Here is a 22559-nt window from a genome sequence, read left to right on the forward strand (position 1 = left end):
ATCTGGAAGACGTTCCAGTAACGAGCGTTAGCTTTATTGGCCACGCGTAAAATGAGTCAACAGCCAGCGGGGCCAGTGAAGAAAACCCTAAGCTGTTCGGAAAACTTAACTTTTCCATCTAGCTGAGCGATCTACGCCTAGCGCCATCTATCAGAGAAATTACGGCAAGGTAAGTTGTTGGGCTAGTTGGTTTCAATATTCCATGACTACAGCACATGACTACGTCCCGTTCGTTGCGCTGTAGTCATGGAAGAGAAATTACGATGCACGTCTACCCGTTGTCGAGTTACACCACCTCATGATACCTCCCAAACGCAGTGGTGCCCCAGCTGTTCCATTTGCACCATTGTGATACATTTACGTTTTGATGCTCCAAAAGCTGCAATTTTATCAATACTGCGCCTCAGCTGCTTACCTGCACCAAAAAGTAGGCGCGGTCATGGGAAAACGACTAATTTTGGAACCATTCAGGCTTTTAGTTAGTATCCTACTAAAATGTTTCCGCAGTTGGCAATCCAGGGTGGGCTCCCAATGGGCATTAAAACTCCCATGAACGACCTGCAGACGTTCAGGATGTCCTGCAGACATCTATGGGGCTTAGTGTTTGTAGGGCTGGTTTGTGGTAGAATTTAGCAGCCAGTTCATTCGCGCACGTGAAGGAAGGAAATTACTCAGGAGAGGCGGTTAAGTCTCATTTTTTGAAGCCGGCTCCCCCTCCTCCCCCACTGGCCGCTGTCTCAGCGCGCTTGTGCAGCAGACAATGCCGCTGCGCTCAGCGTTACCACTGGCTACGCCTTCGGCCAAAGACTCCCAGGAGTCCTTGCGAAAGCGCATGACTTCCAGCACTTTTTGGAGTGCAGCTCGGATAGCGAGGACCTCTCCAGAGTTTTCCTTCATGTTCGCGCATCGTGTTGGTTGCATCGTGTAAGTCAACCCTGAAGGGGGCTGAAGAAGTGACATCTTTTGGGTTGAAGAACAAGAACTTAGAGCAGGTTCAACGAGGTAAAGCTTTGTTGAAACAAGGGAATTTCAGCCTTGCTGGTTCACTTTGCGAGCTTGATGAATTTGTAAAAAATTTCAAGAAGCGTTGAGATAGTGCCAACGTTAAAAAAAGGATGGTTCAAGGTGTCCTTTGGACTTTCAGTCAAGCATGCTTGGCTGAACTTCCGTGCAAGACAGTGCCAGCATTAATAAAATGTCACTGCTTTTTGTGAGCACATTTTTTTTTTAGCTACACGTGGCTGAACCTGATTGCGCTAGTAAAAAACTATTCTAGGTGACTCCTTTATTTCTTTCATGCTGCTCCCGGGTTGCTCCAGAATTGTCATTCTGATACAAAGGTGCTCCAAAATAAATTTTTCTGCCCCAAAAATTGCTCCAGGACCTAAAATGGCTAAACCACCACTGCAAACGGAATTTGCTTCGTTTGGGGGGTCAAGGTGGGCCTAGAATTCGGCTTGCAGTGCGATATGGTAGCGCTTCAATTAGTATAATTGCATGTGTACAATGTTTACCTAATATTAATTTGTGGTTTTATTTCTATACCACAACCCATAGTTTTTTATTTGCCTACCAAATTCGGTGCCCAACTGACCCCGGACGGGTGCCCCTTGTCGGAGCTAGTATACCGGGTAACCCAGCTAACTTGGACCACTATTTTGAAAAAACCTAAGCGTTCTTCAGAGCTGAAATCGCGTGAATGTTTTTAAGGTTTATTTGAAGTTACAGTACCATTTTTTTGCTCGTCCTACTTGAATAATTAACCGAGATAAATTAACTTTTTAAATATAGTGTAATAAGAACAGCACACCACAGTAATAAGAGCACAGCGTCACGAACAACCAGCTGAACCGTCCAGGCACAGATCGGGGCACGCACGAGCGTTCGGCGCTCGAGCTTCGGAGTGTTCGGCGCTTCTCGTCGTCTTCGTTGAGCGCCAGCCTCTGAAGATTCTAAAGACCGTGTCCAATCTTACAATTGCTTTAAACGATCAGGAGTCAATAAGAAATTTAAGAGCTTCACAAATGTCCAACCCAAGCATTTCCAACGAAATAGACTTAGCGTGGCCGTTTTAATTCGGGAATGAATGAATGAATGAACTTTATTCCCGTCATCATGGGGGCCTCACGGTCGGGGCGCAGCAATTAGGATGGGGTGCCTCACGGCCGGCTCTCAGCACCGGAGGCCGCGGAGAGTCTTGTAGTAAGCTGTCTCCTCCTGACGGATGAAGTGTCTTTGTTGATCCGTGCCGTGGCTCCGGATCAGCTCTTCCCAAGTGGCAAGGTCTGGGATGCTTTGTGATTCAGTCCCAGGAGAATCCTGACACTCCCAAATTAAGTGAATTTGCAAAGTCATTCTGTGGCAGCTACTGCAGAGCTTAGGCTGCCCAGTGTCTTCATCGTGTAGTATAGAGTACGGAAAGAATCTGTTGACCTGAAGCCTCCTCCAGGCCCTGCACTCCTTTGGAGTAAGTGACCTATCCGGAAGTGAGAGTGTTCTCCTATCCAATCTAGGTGTTTCGGTTATTTTTTTATAGGTTATGAGAAGGTCTTTATTCGCACTCAGGGGCACTTCCAGAGCAGCTCGGATGTATAATTCTCGAGCAAAGATCTCAGATTTTTGAGGGGAGCAAGAAAGCCCTCTCTCCATAGCATAGTTTTCAACTACCTCTGCCGCTGCCTGCAGCCGGTATGAGATGTCAGCGTTCGTTCCCCCTGCTGTCCAAATGGTTATGTCATCGGCATAAATGCTGTGCTTTAGCCCCTCAATTTTATTTAGCCTGTGGGACAGTCCTCTCATGAAAAATTGAAGAGCATTGGAGAGAGGACTGAACCTTGAGGGGTCCCCTTATTGCCGAGCCCAATCTGCTTTGAGGAGAGCCCTACAAAGCCTATAGTGGTCTTTCGATTGCTTAAAAATCTTTTGACATAGTTAAAGCATTTGATGCCTACTACGTCCTCACTGAGGCCTTCAAGGACTGCTTTATGCTCCACATTATCGAAGGTTTTTGTAATATCTATCCCCAAGATTGCCCTGCCCCCTTTAGTTCCGTCGGGATCATCAAGTATATCTTATGTTTAATCCTTAACATAACATAGCCTTAGTCGCTTTGGGATGTTAAACCCCCATAAACCATAACGTCCTGTGCGCTAAGACGCTGTCTATAACAGACCATTTCAACAGGCCAGAGTCCCTCGTTCTTTATGTAGCGCGAGACTTTTGTCTACGCTGCCTTTTCCATGAGCTTGTCCAGGCAAGACGTCGGAGAGATGGGTTGCATGTTGCCTAGATCAAGACTTTTGCCTGACTTAGGGATAAGTACTAATTTAGAGACTTTCCATTCCCCCGGTAAGTCATCCCCGTCCTGAATCTTGTTCATTAGCTCAGTTAGAAAAGAGATAGAATTATCATCCAAGTTCTTCAGAGTGGTGTTGGTGACGCCGTCAGGACCTGGAGCCGATTTCTTTTTCAGGTCCTGTAATGCTGCCCACACCTCTGCAACCTCGAACGAAGAATCAATGCTTCTATTTCCCCGCCATCATATTCCGGTTGTGGAGAGCCTGGGTCTTGACAAACATAATTTTTACGAATCTTATCTAGGAGGTCATTATTACTCCCTTTAAAGTTATGGTTGTTTTTGGTTTTATTTAGCCTGGTCTCCCTCTTGGATTTGGATATACCTGAGAATGGCCCAGGTTTTGGATAGACTCATAATAGATCCAAGTTCATCATACATCACCATTCAGTTTCTTTTGCACAGATCAGCGGCATGCTTTTCTATGCTTTTATTCAGTCTCGCAATTTCTCTCCTAATATTGCGCTTCCATCGTTGGCTTTTGAGCTCTCTTTCCAGATCCGCTTTCTTTCTCAGGAGATTGGCTAGTGGACTGTCCAGTCGGGGCACCGCTAGGGTGCCTTGAATAGTATCTGTTGCTTCCCTTAGGTCATTATTAGGTGCCCTCTGCCATGCCTTGAGAGTAGGCAAAGCTTTAACTTCCAGGGATTGTCTAATTTCTCGGAATTTATCCCAGTCAGTGATTTTTATGCTGATTTTTGGAGCCCTTCGGTTGAAGACAATGGTGATCTCCAGCACATAATGATCACTCCCGAAGTTCTCTCGTGTTCCTCCATTCCACATTGCCACATCTATGCGCTAGAGTAAGGTCTGGTGACGTGTCGTTATTGATGCTGTTCCCATATTCCCAGGGTCATTATTGATGCTGTTCCCAGATTTTAATTCGAGTTTAAAAATACCACGTGACAGTGCGCCCGAACGCGCCGTAGTCATAGCGCTCTCATCCGTGCTTTGCAAAAAACATCGCTCGGTTCGCGCCTTTCGTGCTGCACGACAGAGCTTCGCGTTGTGCTTGGTTCCAAGATAAGTGCCACTGGGCTCGGGCGGCCGTTGAAAGAAAGCCGGCTCCCGTTTCTGCGGCGACAATTGCCTCTCATGCTAGCAGAATGTACTACAATGCGTCGCCAGCCGCTGCCGCTAACGTCAGAGCCGAGCAAAGACAGAAGCCCTTTCTCGCAAGCGATGAGAAAGTGCAGCGCATTCGGGCGTGCGGAGTGCGCTGTCAAGTGGTATTTTTTAAAGTCCGCGGGATTTCGTTTTTCCTGAATAAAGACGGCCACGCTAAGGTTATCTCGTTGGAATGCCTTGGTTGGCAATATTTGTGGCGCTTTACAACTTTCCTATTGACGCCAGAACGTTTCAAACTATATTTAAAAAGTTAATTTATCGATATTATCCAGGTAAGACGAGCAAAGGAATTGTACTGAAACATTGGATATGCCTTAACAACATCCACGCGATTTCAGTTCTGAATAACGCAACGCAGCCGCCGCGGTCTGCGTTTTTATGGAGGAAAAACGCTAAGGCGCCCGTGTGCTGTGCGATGTCAGTGCACGTTTAAGATCCCCAGGTGGTCGAAATTATTCCGGAGCCCTCCACTACGGCACCCCTTTCTTCTTTCACTCCCTCCCTTATCCCTTCCCTTACGGCGTGGTTCAGGTGTCCAACGATATATGAGACATACTGTGCCATTTCCTTTCCCCAAAAACCAATTATTATTATTATTATTGTTAACGCTTAGGTTTTTTTTAATATCTTGGTTAAAGTTAGCTGGTATACGTACCCTGTACATAGCAGAACGAATGTATACTTGTATAGCGGTCCCGTAACGGGAAAGTTTTCCTACCCGTAATAGGATATTTTTGGGGGTAAGGGTGGGAAGGTACAACCAATTTTAATGGCCACCATCCTGGATTCGAGAAACCGAAACCATGCCGCCATTTCGTCCCCTGACGTCATACTCACATAGTTCCACCTCTATCCACCATATTGGACCGTGACGTCATTATTGGCAGGTGGTTGTCTCTACAATGTTATTGTAGATGGCGCTACAAGTCTCAATGCTAGATGTCCTTTTTTCTAGTTGCTGCCACAGATCGCGCTGTGATCTCAAGGTAGTAGCAGACCACACGAAATCTCTAATCATGATGAGTAGTTGCTGCCACAGATGGCGCTGTGATCTCGGCGTGATAGCAGACTCGACGAAATCTTCAAACGTGATCGGTAAGAGTTAACGCTCTCAAAACCCGCGACCACCTTTTTTCGCTGCGCCTGTTTCCATGACAGGCTCGAGCAGCGCTAACAAGCGCAGCTGCCTAATCGAAGTGGCGTTCGTTTACGACATAGTTACGTGCGGCTATCGCGCCCAGCGACTGCCGCCGAATCCCCAAAGCACGCGGATTCCGAACGGCAGTCTGAATGCGACATGCGAAGAAAACATGGCGGCCGGCGGCGGCGCACCGCTGTGCCGCGGCTTACCTGTGTGCCAGTGCACACCACCTACCCGCTGCGATTGCGGTGGCCTGCAGGCCCGCGCGTGTCTGTCCACGAGCAATGTTCGCAGCGCGCACACACCAGCACAGAAGTATTTACACACACAGCGTTTGCCACCGCGCGCGTGAGATGGCTAGACGCGTGCCGCTCATGGCGCACACACTAACAAATTACCACTAGTAGTTATACGGGCCTAGTCAGCAGGTCCAGTGACGCCCTGCACTAGTCGCGCCCTAGGCGTGCACCCTTCTCGTCGACGAACGGATAAACTTGACTCCCTTCGTTGCGTTTATCGCAGGTCACAAGCCATCGCCTGCTCCCATATATGGGGGCTGCATCTACACGATTTCGGCAATGACCACTGAGGAGGTGCGGCCCTTTCCTGAACCAGACCTGCACGACGTCTGAACCTTTTTAAAGATGGATGGATGGATGGATGGATGGATGGATGGATGGATGGATGGATGGATGGATGGACGGACGGACGGACGGACGGACGGACGGACGGACGGATGGATGGATGGATGGATGGATGGATGGATGGATGGATGGATGGACGGACGGACGGACGGACGGACGGACGGATGTATGCATGGATGGATGGACGGACGGACGGACGGACGGACGCATGGATGGACGGACGGACGGGTATCCTGGATGGATGGATGGATGGATGGATGGATGGATGGATGGATGGATGGATGGATGGATGGATGGATGGAAGGTAGGAGCGCCCCCTTTGAAACGAGGTGATGGTAGTTGCCACCATGCTCAGCTTTTTATTTATTTATTTTTTTCAACTGTGTTAAATACAACACGATAGCAAGGCGGGCGAGTTGGTGATACATATTTAAAAAATAACAGCGCGGAAACGGGGACTTCAAGGGTAGAAAACACAGGACAAGCGCTGTTAAATACGCCTTCCTACACTTTTAACCTTATGTCACCTTTCTGCTTTCGAGCCACCAACCTTCCAATCGCTTTTTGCTGATTTCCACCGCAGATTTATTCACATGATGATTGTTATCTCTAAGCACTAGGGCCTCAGGAAGAGTGACTGTGCCTGCATCGACATCGGGATGGATACCATCACATTTTAGTATGAGGTGTCCTGTTGTTTCTACAGATTTACCACACACAGCACCTCAATCATGTCATCTCAGTTGATTTTTTTTGTAGCTGCGCGTTCTAAGACACTCTGACCTAGCTTCAAAGACTATAGGGCACGGCCTCCTCTGTTATCATAGATCGCTTCCTTCCTGATCTGCTTTTTCCATTACCGATATAGTTCTACACTACGCTTCTTTTCCATTGAATTAATCCAATTTTTACCTTCCGCGTTTTTAACCTGTCATTTAAGTAGGTATGGTAGGGCAAATGGTACATGTTATTTTTAACGTAATATTTTAGAAACCGGTGCAGATATTCGCATCACATTTCGCGTGCTCACAAAAGATGACCGTGGGTATAACACGAGACACTTTATTTATGTCTCGATGGTTTACCTTCCCCGTGGCTCACTTGCAAAATTTCAGTTTTGTTCTATTCAATGTACCTTTTCTCGGCAACCACTGAGAGGAACCTGATGACATTAGACAGTGTTATTTTAATACCCTTAGATTATATCTGAACTAAAGAGATATCATATCAACTTCGGATGTTGTGCCCAAAAAAATGATATCACCTAATCCACAGAGCCACGGGGGGCGGGGGGGGGGGGATCTTTTACTGTAATTTTCTGCCAGTGTTATCATTCAAATAATCAGTAATTTATTTTAGTTCAGAATATTTGCGACTGGTTGTAGTACATGTGTGCAAAGTTTCACTGTAATCGGATGAATACTTTCTGAGAAAAGGTACATTGAATTTGAGCAACTCATAAAAAACGCAATTTGAGAAAAATGAAGTTTTATGTTCGCTGTCACGGATCTCCCCGGAGAACACTCGGACCGAAACAATGGACTAGGCGACAGGTGTACCCACACAAACGCACATTTAATACACCCTGCGGGACACCCACACTAGAACACAAAACTAACAAAACTAACACACAACACACACACTATAAATACACACGACCCGGGCACACTGCTACCAGCGTCTACTATTAGCGGTCGGCGTTCGTGCTCACGGTTGGTTCGGGGCGGCTGCGGCGTTGTATGGATCCAGTAGCCGGTGTCGAGGCGGCGTTCGACGTGCTTGGGCTGGCGTTGCAGGCGGCGTCGCTGGCTGCGTCGTATAAGCTCCCGGTCCAAGCGCCCGTGGAGGTGATGCCGGTGTTGTTGGCGTTGGGGGCACCACCCGGATGGGTGGCAACAGCGCTGGAGACACCCCTGGCCATAGCAGATGGTAGAGTCCTCCGTTGACTCCCAGGGACGCGCTCAGGCACGGCATGAAGTCCACGATGCGAAGCCGTAGAACGCGAGCTCACCGGAGCAGTAGCCGGCGTCGCTCTCTTCCAGCCGATGTGTCCCTGACCCGCTGGAGCCTCCGCTTCTCTGCTGTTCCCCCCGTGCCTCGCTCTCCCTCGCCCTTTTATAGCCTTGGTCTTAGTACACGTAAGCCTTGTCGTCGTCTTCTTCTTCTTTTCTCCACCAATCATCTCTCTCCACCTCACCGAATGCTTCTCCACCAATCATCTCTCTCCACCTCCCCGAATGCTTCTCCCCCAATCTTCTCTCTCCACCTCACCGAATGCCTCTTCTTCATCTTCTTTATTTTTCGGTTAATCCACGTCGTCTTCTTCACACCTCTTTCCTTAAAAATTTAATTTGGGCTCCTTAATACAAGAGTTTTTCCATGAAAAACTGCTCACGTCACCCTCATCTCCAAGCCATCCAGCCAACCGACTATCTTCTGTGGCGATTCTGCACCCAGCACACACCACACCGCAGATGTCCAGCACACACCAAACGCACACCACTAACACAGCACACCAAATTGCGTTTTCAGAACACTAGCACACCACTACCGCTGTCCGCACAGAGTCCTTAATAAACATGTTCGTGTCCACAACACACTTCCTTGTATGATCACATAACACCAACAACAGCAACAAGATAAATCCCAGAGATACCTAGAGCTGTTCAGTTGGCTCTACTCATGAAGTCCGCTCCAACGTTATCTCTGCCTTTAATATATTCCACCTGAAATGAGTATTCTTGCAAGGCAAAACTCCATCTCATAATTTTACTATTGTTCATTTTGGCCTTGGTTAAGTATTCAAGCGGCTGGTGATCTGTTTGAATCCTGAAATGTCTCCCATAAAGATAAGTGTGAAATTTCTTTACCGCCCACACCACCGCCAAACATTCCTTTTCAACAGTGAAGTAGTTGCGTTCACTAGCCGATAATCTCTTGCTTGCAAAAAATACCGGATGTAGCATACGATTCTCTTCTTGCAAGAGTACGGCTCCTAAAGCTCGGTCTGATGCATCAGTGCGAAGCACAAACTCCTTATCCAGATTCGGAGCAAGCAGAACGGGCGGTTTTGCCGTATGCTCTTTTAACATCACGAATGCATTTTCATGTTCAGCAGTCCAATTCGGCTTATTGCTTGCCCCCTTCTTAGTGAGTTCGACAAGCGGGTCGGCTATGTGGGCATAATCGGGAATAAAGTCCCTGTAGTATCCCGTTAACCCCAGGAACGACTGTACCTCCTTCTTGGTTGTCGGTGTCTGGGCCTGCTGTATTCCAAGATGCCGTCTTTCGTCGCGATGCGGCCCATCCCCTGCTTGTGTCCGAGAAAAGAAATGGCTTCAAAGCCCACCTCGCATTTCGCCAGTTTTATGGTCAACCTGGCTTGCTGAATTCTATCAAATAGTTTTTCCAGCGTAATTACATGCTCTTCCCACGTATTTGTTGCCACCAGGATGTCATCAATATAGTGTTCTACATTTTGGAGCCCATCCAAAACCTTCCTCATGAGCTTCGTGAATATTGCAGATGCTGTCTTCAAACCGAAAGGCGTGAATTTAAACTGGAATAAACCCGCCGAGCACGAAAAGGCAGTCTTCTCTTTAGAAGAATCTTCCGTTGGTATTTGCCAATACCCTTTAGCTAAGTCAAATTTAGAAAAAAAAAACCTTTTGTGAGCCACCTTAGCGAACACCACGTCCGCTTTTGGCGTGGGTTCTGCATCGGGTACTATGATGTCATTTAGCCGCCGAAAATTTACACACACTCGGTTAGTACCATCGGGTTTTTTGACAACCACGAGAGGCGCATTGTATGCTGACCACGACCTCTCAATCACACAAAGCTCCAACATATCCCGCACCTAATTTTCTATTGATTCTTGAACTACTAAAGGTAGAGGGTATTGCTTCACGCAGATTGGTCTATCTGTAGAGAGGTCTACTTTGCAACATATGACATTCATTTTGCCCGGCACATCCGACAACACATCCCCTTGGCTTTGGAGTAGGGCCTTTATTTGTGATCTTCGGTCTTGATTCAAATTTTTGTTTATTAGCACCTTATCCCATCCTACAGATTTCTTCCCACTGCACGTGGGCACCTCGGCCATATCATCTATCTCCTCGGCTACTACCGAGCATGCTACATTAGGTGCGCACCGTACGAGAACTCTTTCTTCGTACTTTTTCAACATGTTTGCATGGAAAACCTTCTTGGTGTTATTTATCAATAACTCATAATCCATGTCATTTTTCTTCTGCGTCACAAGGTAAGGGCCCTTCCATTGGATCAGTAACTTATTACCATCTGTGGGTAGCAGGACGAGAACCCTGTCGCCCGGATACAGCTTCCTGTGAATGGCTTTGTTTTCATAGTAGCCCTTATAGCGTTCGCGCGCCCTTTCCAGGTCTTGATGTGCAAGCCTGCATGTTTCTTCCAACTTGTCCCGCAACTCAAGAACTTATGTGTATCTTGTCTTGAGATCCGATGCAATCTCCTTATTAGCCCACAGCTCCTTGAGTATTATAAGTAAGACCTCTAGCGGTTCTCCCATACAACATCTCGAAGGGCGAGAAACCAAGACTCGTTTGCGGTACATCGCGGTAAGCGAACAAAAGAGCTGAGAGATATCTATCCCAATCAGTATGTCTCTCCTGGCACATTTTCTTGATCATATTTTTGAGGGTGCCGTTGAACCGCTCTACAAGCCCATTACACATGGGATGGTAAGGCGTCGTCAGTAACTGCCTCAGAGAGAGAGAGAGAAACAACTTTATTGATTCGAGCTCTACGTCTGCTTAGACGCCGTCGATGGGAGTGGTTCCCTCTTCACGGGACCCATATGCTTCCCTAGCCGCCTGGCCCCTGGAGATCAGGACGAGCTGGTCTTCCACGGCGGGGCTGGTTAGCAACGTCTCCCATCGCTCGGTAAGGGAGGGTGAGGGATGGGGTGGGGTAGTGGGGCAGGTAAGAGGTGGGGGGATTTCCGTGTTGAAGTTGCTTACTCCAGTGACATGTTGGAGCGTGCCTAACATCGCCTTGCAGAAATCAAATTCCTTCTCGTACCTTTCCGTGTACATCTTGTTTTGAAGGGTGCGGGAAGGATCCTGCCTGTATCTGCCTGTAGATGGCTTGCTGTTCTCTGGTAAGCGATTTGTGAGGATCGGGGTAACGTCGCCTCTCCGTCTTGTAATAGTTCGTAATGTCCTTATAACTAATAATGGACTGTGGCTCACCTTCCTCTGCCCGGTATTCCATCTCTCGGGCGAACTGGTGGGCAAGTTCGTTGCCCTCCAGCCCAGAGTGAGCCGGTGTCCATATCAACAACTTTCCTTTCAGGAACGTCGCGTTTACTTTTGAGAATTCCTAGTGCTGCAAGGGACACCCACCTCTTTCTGTAACTGTTATGCGCCTTTTGCGAGTCAGTGACAATTCTTCCCACTTTGGGCTGCGCGAGTGCTAGCGCTATCGCGGCCTCTTCTGCCACCTCTGGAAAAGACGTCTCAATAGAGGCGCAGGTTACGAGCATATCCCGCGTCGTAACTGCCAGCGTGGCTTTCGATGAAAACTTGGGTAATGAAGCGTCTGTGAAGAGAGTGACGCCCTGTTCTTCTCCTTCTATTTGATCTAATGTCTCCGTCAAAGCCGCTATACGAGCCGCTCTGCGGCCGTCGTTACGACCCGGCCTCATGCTTCGAGGCAGCGGTTTACTGTAGATTTTATGCGCCCACAACCTGGGTAACGGTCCCGTTTCCTTCCGGTCTGCCTCTTGCCAGCCCAACTTGGCAAGAACGCGACGTCCTGCCGAAGTTTGACTGAGCCGGACTCTTTGATTAGACAGATGAGCTTCTATTAACTCTTCAACGTTGCTGTGCTTGGCCATGCCGAGAAGCTTGTCGGTCGAGGAATGCGTCGGTATGCCCAGCGCCATCTTGGTTGCCTTGCGTATTGTCACGAGGTGGTGACGGGAACTCCGCCGGGGTCACGTAGCACCGACTGGGGTCCGGTCTTGAGGAAGGCACAGAGCAGCTCGTAAGAGAATACTTTAATAGGCTGGCTTACGCCCACTAAGAACAGCTCTGAAAACTCAGCGGCGGCGATAGCAGCGAACGTGCTCGGCGGTCGTCGACTAACAGAATGCCCGCCGCTCTTAGCCGTGCTCGATTTTAAAGGCGGCAAGGAAAGTTCCAGAACATAGTAGGCACACTTGCGCGAGGCTAGGAAAAATCGAGATAATTCTGGTCGCGTCTCGCGTCCCAGAAAATTGATAATGCGGCGTGCCTGCCGCGATAAGAAGATCAGACAAAAAGCAAGCTTCGCGGCATTACTCCCCCCTTAAAGAAGCATCGACCCGATGCTTAAAAACAGGGATAACGGACATAAAGATACAGAGCATACAAAATAAATACTCATAATGTAAACACAAAGAGTCATTAGCGCGAATAGTAAGGCTTCAGACGGGCGACGTGGACAACTTCTGAGCGTGTGCGGCGTCTCTGGGATGCTGTAACTCCGTCAGGGACGACTTCATAGTCCAGATTACCCAGTCTGCGAAGAATCCTGTACGGGCCGAAATAGCGGCGCAGAAGTTTTTCACTCAGTCCGCGGCGGCGAATCGGCGTCCAAACCCAAACTCTATCGCCTGGCTTGTATTGCACTGCGCGTCTTCGAAGATTGTAGCGTCGGGCGTCGGTGCGCTGCTGGTCTTGTATTCTCTCACGGGCAAGTCGTCGAGCTTGTTCTGCGCGCTGCAGGTAGGCGGCGACGTCGAGGTTACTTTCGTCGGTAACGTCGGGCAGCATGGCGTCGAGTGTGGTCGTGGCCTCCCTCCCGTGGACGAGACTAAATGGTGTCATTTGGGTGGTCTCTTGCACAGCGGTGTTGTAGACGAACACCACATAGGGAAGAATGACGTCCCATGTCTTGTGTTCTGCGTCTACGTACATAGAAAGCATATCGGCGATGGTCTTGTTGAGGCGTTCTGTAAGCCCGTTTGTCTGCGGATGGTACGCAGTTGTTCTCCGGTGACTTGTATGGCTGTGCTGCAGAATGGCCTGGGTTAGCTCCGCCGTGAACGCTGTCCCCCTGTCTGTTATCAGTATTTCGGGGGCGCCGTGTCGTAAAAGAATGGATTCGACGAAGAATTTGGCGACTTCTGCTGCTGTGCCGTTCGGGAGGGCCTTTGCTTCGGCGTACCTGGTGAGATAATCGGTCGCCACAATAATCCACTTGTTGCCCGTCGTTGATGTTTGGAAGGGGCCAAGTAGGTCCATACCGACCTCCTGGAAAGGTCTTGATGGCGGTCGAATCGGCTGCAGGAACCCTGCTGGTCTTTTCGGTGGCGTTTTCCGGCGTTGGCATTCACGACAACTCTTAACGTAGTGCGCGACGTCGGAGGATAGACGAGGCCAGTAATATCTCTCTTGGATTCGGCGGAGGGTGCGAGTAAACCCGAGGTGGCCAGCCATTGGTTCGTAATGCGAAGCCTGCAGAATTTCCTCCCGAAGGCTCTTCGGGACGACGAGAAGGTAGGCGGCCTTGTTCGGTGAGAAATTCTTCTTCACGACGATTCCCTGTTGCAGACAGTAGGACGATAGGCCACGCCTGAAGAGGGCAGGAGGTGAAGGAGACTTCCCCTCAAGATACTCGTGCAGGCGCTGTAGGTCAGGATCAGATTGCTGCTGTCGTGCGAAGTCGCTGGAACTTAGCAGTCCAAGGAAAGCGTCGTCGTCATCGTCTTTTGGCGACGTGTCGACAGGGGCTCGTGACAGGCAGTCAGCGTCAGAGTGCTTTCGCCCAGACTTGTAGACCACCGTGACGTCGAATTCTTGGAGGCGCAAGCTCCATCGAGCGAGACGGCCAGAGGGGTCCTTCAAGTTAGCCAGCCAGCACAATGCATGGTGGTCGCTCACAACCTTGAACGGGCGTCCATACAAGTAGGGACGGAACTTCGATGTAGCCCAGACGATCGCAAGGCACTCCTTTTCAGTGGTCGAATAGTTCGCTTCTGCTTTCGACAATGAACGACTTGCATATGCTATTACTTTTTCGACTCCTTCGTTTTTCTGGACGAGCACGGCGCCTAGACCAAAGCTGCTTGCGTCGGTATGGATTTCTGTCTCGGCGTTTTCGTCAAAGTGCCCTAGCACCGGTGGAGACTGCAGGAGACGCTGAAGTTCGTTGAAGGCTTCCGCTTGTGCCGAATTCCATGTGAATGGTACGTCTGCCTTGGAGAGCTTGGTCAGAGGTTCCGCGACGCGCGAAAAATTCCTCACAAAGCGTCTGTGATAAGCACACAATCCCAGAAATCTGCGGACCGCCTTCTTGTCATGAGGCTGCGGGAAATTGGCAATGGCGGCTGTCTTCTGCGGGTCGGGGCGCACGCCGTCCTTGCTGATGATGTGGCCGAGAAACAATAGTTCGTGGTAGGCAAACCGGCACTTTTCAGGCTTCAGGGTAAGTCCGGATAACTTGATTGCGTCGAGTACTGCCTTCAGCCTCCGGAGGTGTTCCTCGAAGCTCGCTGCGAAGACTACAACGTCGTCTAGATAGACGAGACAGGTTTGCCACTTGAGGCCTGCCAACACTGTGTCCATTACCTTTTGGAAAGTTGCGGGTGCGGAGCAAAGCCCAAATGGCATGACTTTGAACTCGTACAGTCCGTCCGGTGTGATGAAGGCAGTCTTTTCCCGGTCTCTTTCGTCGACTTCAATCTGCCAATATCCACTCTTCAGATCCATCGACGAGAAATACTTGGCGTGGCAGAGCCTGTCCAGAGTGTCGTCGATCCTCGGGAGGGGGTAGACGTCTTTTTTCGTAATCTTGTTTAGTCGCCGATAATCGACGCAGAATCGAAGAGCACCGTCTTTCTTTCTCACTAGAACGACCGGTGCCGCCCATGGGCTCTTCGAAGGTTGGATGACGTCGTCGCGAAGCATTTCGTCTACTTGGTCCCGGATGGCCTCTCGTTCTCGCGGCGACACACGGTAAGGGCTTTGGCGGAGAGGTCTGGTGTGTTCGTCGGTTATAATTCGATGTTTGGCTATCGTCGTTTGTCGCACCTTTGATGACGAGGCGAAACATTCGCTGTAACTTTGAAGAAGGGTGATTTTCTCTTGTCGGTCCCGGGGTAATGCTGGGTTGATGGCGAACGTGGGAGCATGGTCTTGCTTTAGGCTGTCATTTGCAGATTCGTCGGAGATGATGAAGGCGTCCAGTAAATCAGTTGCTTCGTCCAAGAACGCAATTGTAGTGCCTCTGTTGAGGTGTCGGTATTCTTCGCTGAAGTTCGGGACCAGTACTTCGGCTTTTCCATGCTGCAAATGAGCGATGCCTCTTGCGACGCCAAGTCGTCTGTCTAAGAGCAACTGCGTGTTTCCCTCGATGATGCCTTCTGCGTCTTCGAAATTTCTTGCACAGACGGGGACGATGACGCTGGACCGGGGTGGGATGGTTAGTTCTTCATCGAGAACACTGAGGGCCTTTGACTGCTCTGGGGTCGTTTTCGGAGGTAGAGCTTCGTCCGTCGAAAGCGTGATGGACTTGGACTTGAGGTCGATGACTGCGCGGTGCTGTGTCAAGAAGTCCATCCCCATAATGACGTCACGGGAACATTTCTGAAGTACGACGAATACTGTCGGATATGTGTGTCCGTTGACAGTCAGTCTCGCAGTGCACCTTCCTGATGGCGTGATGAGGTGTCCGCCTGCTGTGCGTATCTGCGGGCCATCCCAAGTCGTCGTCACTTTCTTGATCCGGTCGGCGAAGGCACCACTCAGCACGGAATAGTCAGCTCCCGTGTCGATTAGAGCAGTAACGTTTCGGCCGTCGACAGACACCTCTAGATCGGAAGTCCTTGCTCTTGCGTTGCACGTAACTTTCGGCGTCGGGTCACGGCTTGGTCGGTGATTGCGACTGCGGCTGCAGGGGCTTGTCGATGTCGGTGGCCTGGGGGTCTCTAAGTTGCGTCGTGTCGTCGTCGGTGCGGCGTCGCCGTGAGTTCTCGTCGTTGGAGGGTCTTCGTTTTTTTGCCGGGAAGCAACCTCACCTCCTAAGGTTGCTGTTTTCAGTTTCCCCTACGGGGGCTGGGGGACCTTCCTCGCACAGCCGCTGCGTAGCTGTGGCAGGGCGACGTGAAGCGCGAGGCTCGCGGTGAGGGTGAGCGGGAAAATCGGCTCGACACGTATTCGTCGCGGCGCAGGTAGTCGTCGATTTCTTGTGGATGTTGGCCGAAGCGTGGTCGTGGTGCGTCAACGGCGAATCCGCGAAGACCGATGCGTCGGAACGGGCAGTGACGCAGGACGTGACCGGCTTCACCGCAGTGGAAGCACAGCGGACGGTTGTCACGGGTTCTCCAGGTGTCGCATTTCCTTGGGCCCGAACGTTGTTCGTAGGTCGGGTGGGCGGGGCCCGGAGGGCGGCGGTCCAGCACTGCTGGCTCACGTCGAATAGGGCTTGGGGTGGCACGTCGAGGCGCGGGCTTGCGTACTGCAGCGACGTAACTCATGGCTGGAGCTTGAGGTTCAGTCGTCGCAGAAGGGGAGCCAAGCGCATGCCGCACTTCTTCACGGACGACTTCCGTCAGGCTCGCTACTTGAGGTTGTGAAGATGATGGTAGCAGCCGGCGTAGTTCTTCGCGGGCGATTTCACGGATGATCTCCCGCAAGTCGCTGGTTGTAGTCGTCGTGTCCGGAAAGCTGGAGCAGACCTGCGGTGGTCGGTTGTACTGCCTTGTGCGGGCGTCCAGGGTCTTCTCAATCGTTGACGCTTCTTCGGCGAATTCGGCGACAGTCTAGGGCGGATTTCGTTCGAGGCCAGCGAAAAGAGACTCCTTTACGCCCCGCATTAGATATCCGGTTTTCTTCTCCTCCGTCATATTCGGGTCAGCTCGGCGGAAAAGACGCTGCATTTCTTCGACGTACATGCTGACAGTTTCGTTTGGGTGCTGCATCCGTGAGTCCAGCAGCATCTGCGCCTTTTCCTTCCGGAGAATGTTGGTAAACGCCTTCACGACTTCAGACTTGAATAATTTCCAGGTCTTCAAGGTAGTCTCGTGGTTTTCGTACCACGTTCTTGCAGGACCGTCAAGGGAAAAGAAAACATAGCGGAGCTTCATGTCATCTTCCCACCTGTTATATGTAGCCACGCGCTCAAAGTTGTCTATCCAATCTTCCGGGTCGTCGCCAGGGTAGCCGTGGAAGGTTGGAGGCACCCGTGGCTGGTGGAGCATGACAGGGGTGGACGTCGCTGGCTCGGTCATGGTGGGCGCTGGAGCTTGTCGTTGTCGAGTACGATCCGGTAGTAATCCGTGCTGAGCTCGCAGGCCTTGAAGACGGCGGCTGTGTCGTACCTCGGGATCTTCTTGGCTCTCGTTCTCTGCGGTGGATCTTCCAGGTTGGGTTGGGTGCATGTACCCAGCACCTTCACCAGATGTCATGAGGTGGTGACGGGAACTCCGCCGGGGCACGTAGCACCGACTGGGGTCCGGTCTTGAGGAAGGCACAGAGCAGCTCGTAAGAGAATACTTTAATAGGCTGGCTTACGCCCACTAAGAACAGCTCTGAAAACTCAGCGGCGGCGATAGCAGCGAACGTGCTCGGCGGTCGTCGACTAACAGAATGCCCGCCGCTCTTAGCCGTGCTCAATTTTAAAGGCGGCAAGGAAAGTTCCAGAACATAGTAGGCACACTTGCGCGAGGCTAGGAAAAATCGAGATAACTCTGGTCGCGTCTCGCGTCCCAGAAAATTGATAATGCGGCGTGCCTGCCGCGATAAGAAGATCAGACAAAAAGCAAGCTTCGCGGCAGTATAATAACGTTCAACTGGTCCTGGTCTTTCTTGAGTAACTTCAGGTACGGCGCCGCGTAAACGATGCGCGACGTCACGAAGGCCTGGACGAGCGTCAGTGCATCGTCCTCCTTGAATCCTCTTGTTCTGTTCGTTACTCTTCTGATCATGTGCGAAATTTGTTCCGTTGAAACCTTGATCTTGTCTATCGACGCCCCCGCCTTGCCGTTGTTCTGGAAGATGACACCCAGAATACGTGCTTGCGTGGTTGGCGTTATGTTCGCCCCATCGATGGTGATGCGGATATTCTCTTGGTCTCCTTGCTTTCTTCTGGGCTTGATGACGAGTAACTCCGACTTCTGGGGCGAGCAACTGAGGCCGCACGATTGAGCGAACTCGTGCACGGTCTTTGCCACTCTCTGAAGGGTCTCCTCCATCCACCTCTCCGACCCTGCCCTCGACGTCCACACGGTGATATCGTCTGCGTAAAGAGCGTGATCTGTGCCCTCTATGTCTTGAAGCAAAGTCGGGAGAGGGAGGAGTGCCAGGTTGAAGAGAAGCGGCGAGAGAGAGAGAAACACTTTATTGTCCAGAGGAAATCGGGGCATGCCCCTGGGTCCCCGCACGACCCCACTTCACTCAAGTGTTTATGTCCCTAAGGTCCATAACACTGGCAGCCCGGCCTGTGGCGATGGTCTGCACGGCCGGGTCCTCTGAGTGCAGCAGGGTCTCCCAGGTCTTGAGGTCCTCTAGGCCGCGCGGGGGAGGGTCCGCCGGGCAGAGGGAGAGGATGTGGAGGGAGGAGGCGAAGGGTTCTGGGCACAAGGTGCAGGCAGGAGTGGGGAAGGAGGGATGATAGTGGGCTAGGGTCAGGGGTGAGGAGAGTGTGTGTGTCTGTAGTTTGCGCCAGAGTGTTGCGTGTTTGTTATCTAGGGAGGGGTGGGGCGGGGGGTAGAGCTGGCGCGAGGCTCTGTAGGCCTGCGTCATCTCGCTGAACGAGTGCATTCGCTCCCTAGCGAATCCCCGATCCGAGGCCACCTGAGCCCGGTTTAAAGAACCGCGGGCTAAAAGGTTGGCGGCCTCGTTTCCGGGATTCCCGGAGTGCGCAGGCACCCATATAAGCTCTACATGGCGGGGTGGGGGTGAATCGGGCGAGTCCAGTATGCGAAAAGCAGGGACGTGGACTCGGCCTCGCGCAAAATTTAGAATTGCAGTTTTTGAGTCTGTTAAAATGTACCGGGCTTCCGTGCGGGTGACGGCAATTGCAATGGCGGCTTCCTCTGCAGCCTCTGGGGCGGTGTCTCGGGGGAGAGGTAGTGTGAGGAGGGCGGATGAAGAGGAGTCCACCACGGCTGCGGTTGCTTCGTCACCCGTGCAGGCGGCGTCCACCCATACGGCGTCCGCCTCGGAGCCGTATACTCGGTGGAGTGCCTTCGCACGGGCTCTGCGGCGTTGCTCCTGGTGGGAAGGGTGCATATTTTTTGGCAGTGGCTTGATGACCAGCTCTCGGTGAAGGGATCGAGGAATGGGGAGGAGGGTTGGGTCGTTGGCCGGTATTCTGATTCCGAGAGAGTCCAGGATATACCGGCCTGTGGAGGTTTGTGTAAGCCTTATGTATTGGGCCTGTCGATGGGTCTCCACGAGTTCCCCGATCGTGTTGTGGAGGCCCAGGCCTAGTAATCTGTCTGTGGGGGTGTTGAGGGGAAGATGAAGTGCGACTTTGAATGCCTTGCGGATCAAGGCATCCAAAGCATTTATGTCGTGTTTGGATAGTTCTAGGTATGGGGTAGTGTAGAGCACACGGCTGAGGACAAAGGCATGAATGAGGCGACAAAGGTCGCGCTCCTTCATGCCTCTATGATGGCCCGAAACTCTGCGGATGAGATGCAATATCGCGCCTGCAACCTGCTTGAGTTTCTTGAGGGTGGTGGTGTTTTTGCCATCGTTCTGGATATGCAGGCCCAATACGCGGAGGGTGTCAACCTCCGGTACAGGGTCCCCATTCAGTTCGATGGCAATGGGGGAGCGGGGGGAGCGGTGGTTCTTAGGCCGGATGAGGAGCAGTTCGGACTTCTCTGGGGAACAAGACAGTCCGATGTTCTGTACATAATTTTGGGTGAGGGTGGCTGCTTCCTGTAAGGTGTTCTCTATGTCGCCGTCACTGCCGTGGGTGGTCCACAGTGTGATGTCGTCGGCATAAAGAGTGTGCTTAAAGAACCGACCCTTGCGGGGTGCCTCTATCTCCCAGGGCTATTGGTTTCGACTTCTCTCCAATTTTGATTGTTGCCGTTCTGTTGGTTAAGAAATCCTGCACATACTTGAAGGTGCGCTTCCCGCACCCCGTTTGGCGCAGGTTACGGAGGATACTTTCGTGTGTGACGTTATCGAAGGCCCCCTTTAGATCGATCGCCAGGATAGCTCTTGGCGTATGAGGCTTCGCTTGCTTGATAACTAGCTCGTGTAGTTGCACCAAGACGTCTTGCGTGCTCAGGTGCCTCCGGAATCCGTACATAGTCGGTGGTAGCTGATCAGTGACGTCCAAATGTCTCTGTAGTCTCTTGAAAACCATACGCTCGACCACCTTCCCCACACACGACGTGAGGGAGATGGGGCGCAGGTTGTCGACGTGGGGTGGTTTCCCCGGCTTGGGAATGAAACGCACCTCCGCTTCTTTCCATTCTTTTGGTAACGAAGCCTTCTCCCAGGACGCGTTGGCGAGGTTTAGCAGTTCAGCTCGGCTTTTGTCGCTCATATTTTTTAGCATCTTGTATGTAATGCCGTCAATGCCCGGCGCGCTGCCTTGATTACTTTCATCGATGGCCGCAACCAGCTCCAGCTCGGTGAAGGGTTCGTCCATCTCGACGTTGCTTTCCCCTTCATACTGGTGAGTCGGGTTACCGCTCTTCTCGGTCTTGAGGTATTTACTTGTGAGTTCATTAATGAGCTTCTCCCCGTCCCCGTCGTAACTGTTGATCGTTCTCGTGAGGTCTCGAGCGCATGCGCTCTTGCTTTTTAACGGATCTATGAGGTGCCGCAACAGCTTCCAAGTCTTTTTTGTAGACAGTGTGCCTTGCAGTAACTGCCTTACTGACAAAAGGCGGTTAACCTCCTTCATTAGTTCGGATGTGAAGTTCGAGCCCCGATCACTAAAAACTTCTCTCGGGAACCCATAACGCGAAAACATTTCCACAAGACCCTCCGCCACTTGGATACTGTCAACAGTTCTCAGTGGAATAGCGTCAGGATAACGAGTGTCCACGTCAACCAGAGTAAGCACATATCTATTGCCTTTGGCGGATACTGGAGAGATTCGCACCACAATGTCAATAGCCACTCGCTGAAACGGTAGGTCGATGGCTGGCATCTTGCCCAGAGGTACGGGACCAACTCTTCCCTTTGGAACTGTGCGCTGGCACACGTCACATGAGCGAACAAAGCGCTTAACGTAACTCTGAACACCCGGCCAAAAGAACTCCTCGGTGATCCTAGACACCGTTTCTTGAACAGCCTGGTGTCCGGCCACAATGGCGTCATGTCCCAAGCGTAGCACGGTCTATCGCATATCTCTCGGTAACACCAGCGGTTGGACCCGCTTTCCTGAGCTAAATATGCATTCCCTGTGCAGCAGACCATTTACCAATTGATATTCGAATGACGTACGACCCTTCTTTCTTTTCAGTTTTTCCCCGACTCTTTCGAAGCAGATCTTCAGGCTCCAGTCTTATTTTTGCCTAATTGCAATTTCGCCCGGTGTTACGCTCAGGCACATCGTAACAGGAGTTGATAGCGGATGCTGCGTTGCTGGGGCTGTCGCTTGAGCTCTTGTCTCCACTGCCGACGAGAAGCTGACTGCACTCGTCTGAACTGTCGCGGGCCATTCCTCCTTCGGATGTTCTTCGACGTCGAGCATCCTCCACTCGGGATCGGCGTCTTCGACACTTCTTGCACCCGTAATGTTTCCCAGGATGAGATCGTAGATGGGTTGGTCTACGCATTTTGCCACTACCTCCCCCGTATAATATGGCGTGTACACGAGAATCCTGGCTTCAGGAAGGTACCCTACTGTGCTATCTACAAGAGTGACGGCCGACGCTTCCCCTGTAAGATCCTCGTCCTTCACCAGGCTTCTACGAACCAAGACTGTGTTAGCTCCGCTGTCTCTAAGCACCAATATAGGACGGTCCCCTATTTGCCAAACCACCACTGGCGTTGCTGCTTTCGACTTCGGTGTTCCCCTCACCGCCTCATCTCCCAGCGGCGTTTGCTCTCCTTTCAGCTGGGGAACTTCGGATGGCGTGACAAGTTCTACCCTAGAGTCGACAACGCTTGCAGCTCGGTCCTGCGTTCTGTATCGGTACTCATCCAGAGTATGACCCCTCCTCTTGCAACCTTGACACACAACATGTGTTTTCTGGGCAGCGCTACTAGTCCGACAGTCAGCTGCACGGTGTCCCTCCTTGCCGCAGAGAAAACACCTTACTGGCGCCTTAGATGCACCGCCACATGCT

Source organism: Amblyomma americanum, chromosome 11 (assembly GCF_052857255.1).
Source record: "Amblyomma americanum isolate KBUSLIRL-KWMA chromosome 11, ASM5285725v1, whole genome shotgun sequence".
Lineage (NCBI taxonomy): Eukaryota > Metazoa > Arthropoda > Arachnida > Ixodida > Ixodidae > Amblyomma > Amblyomma americanum.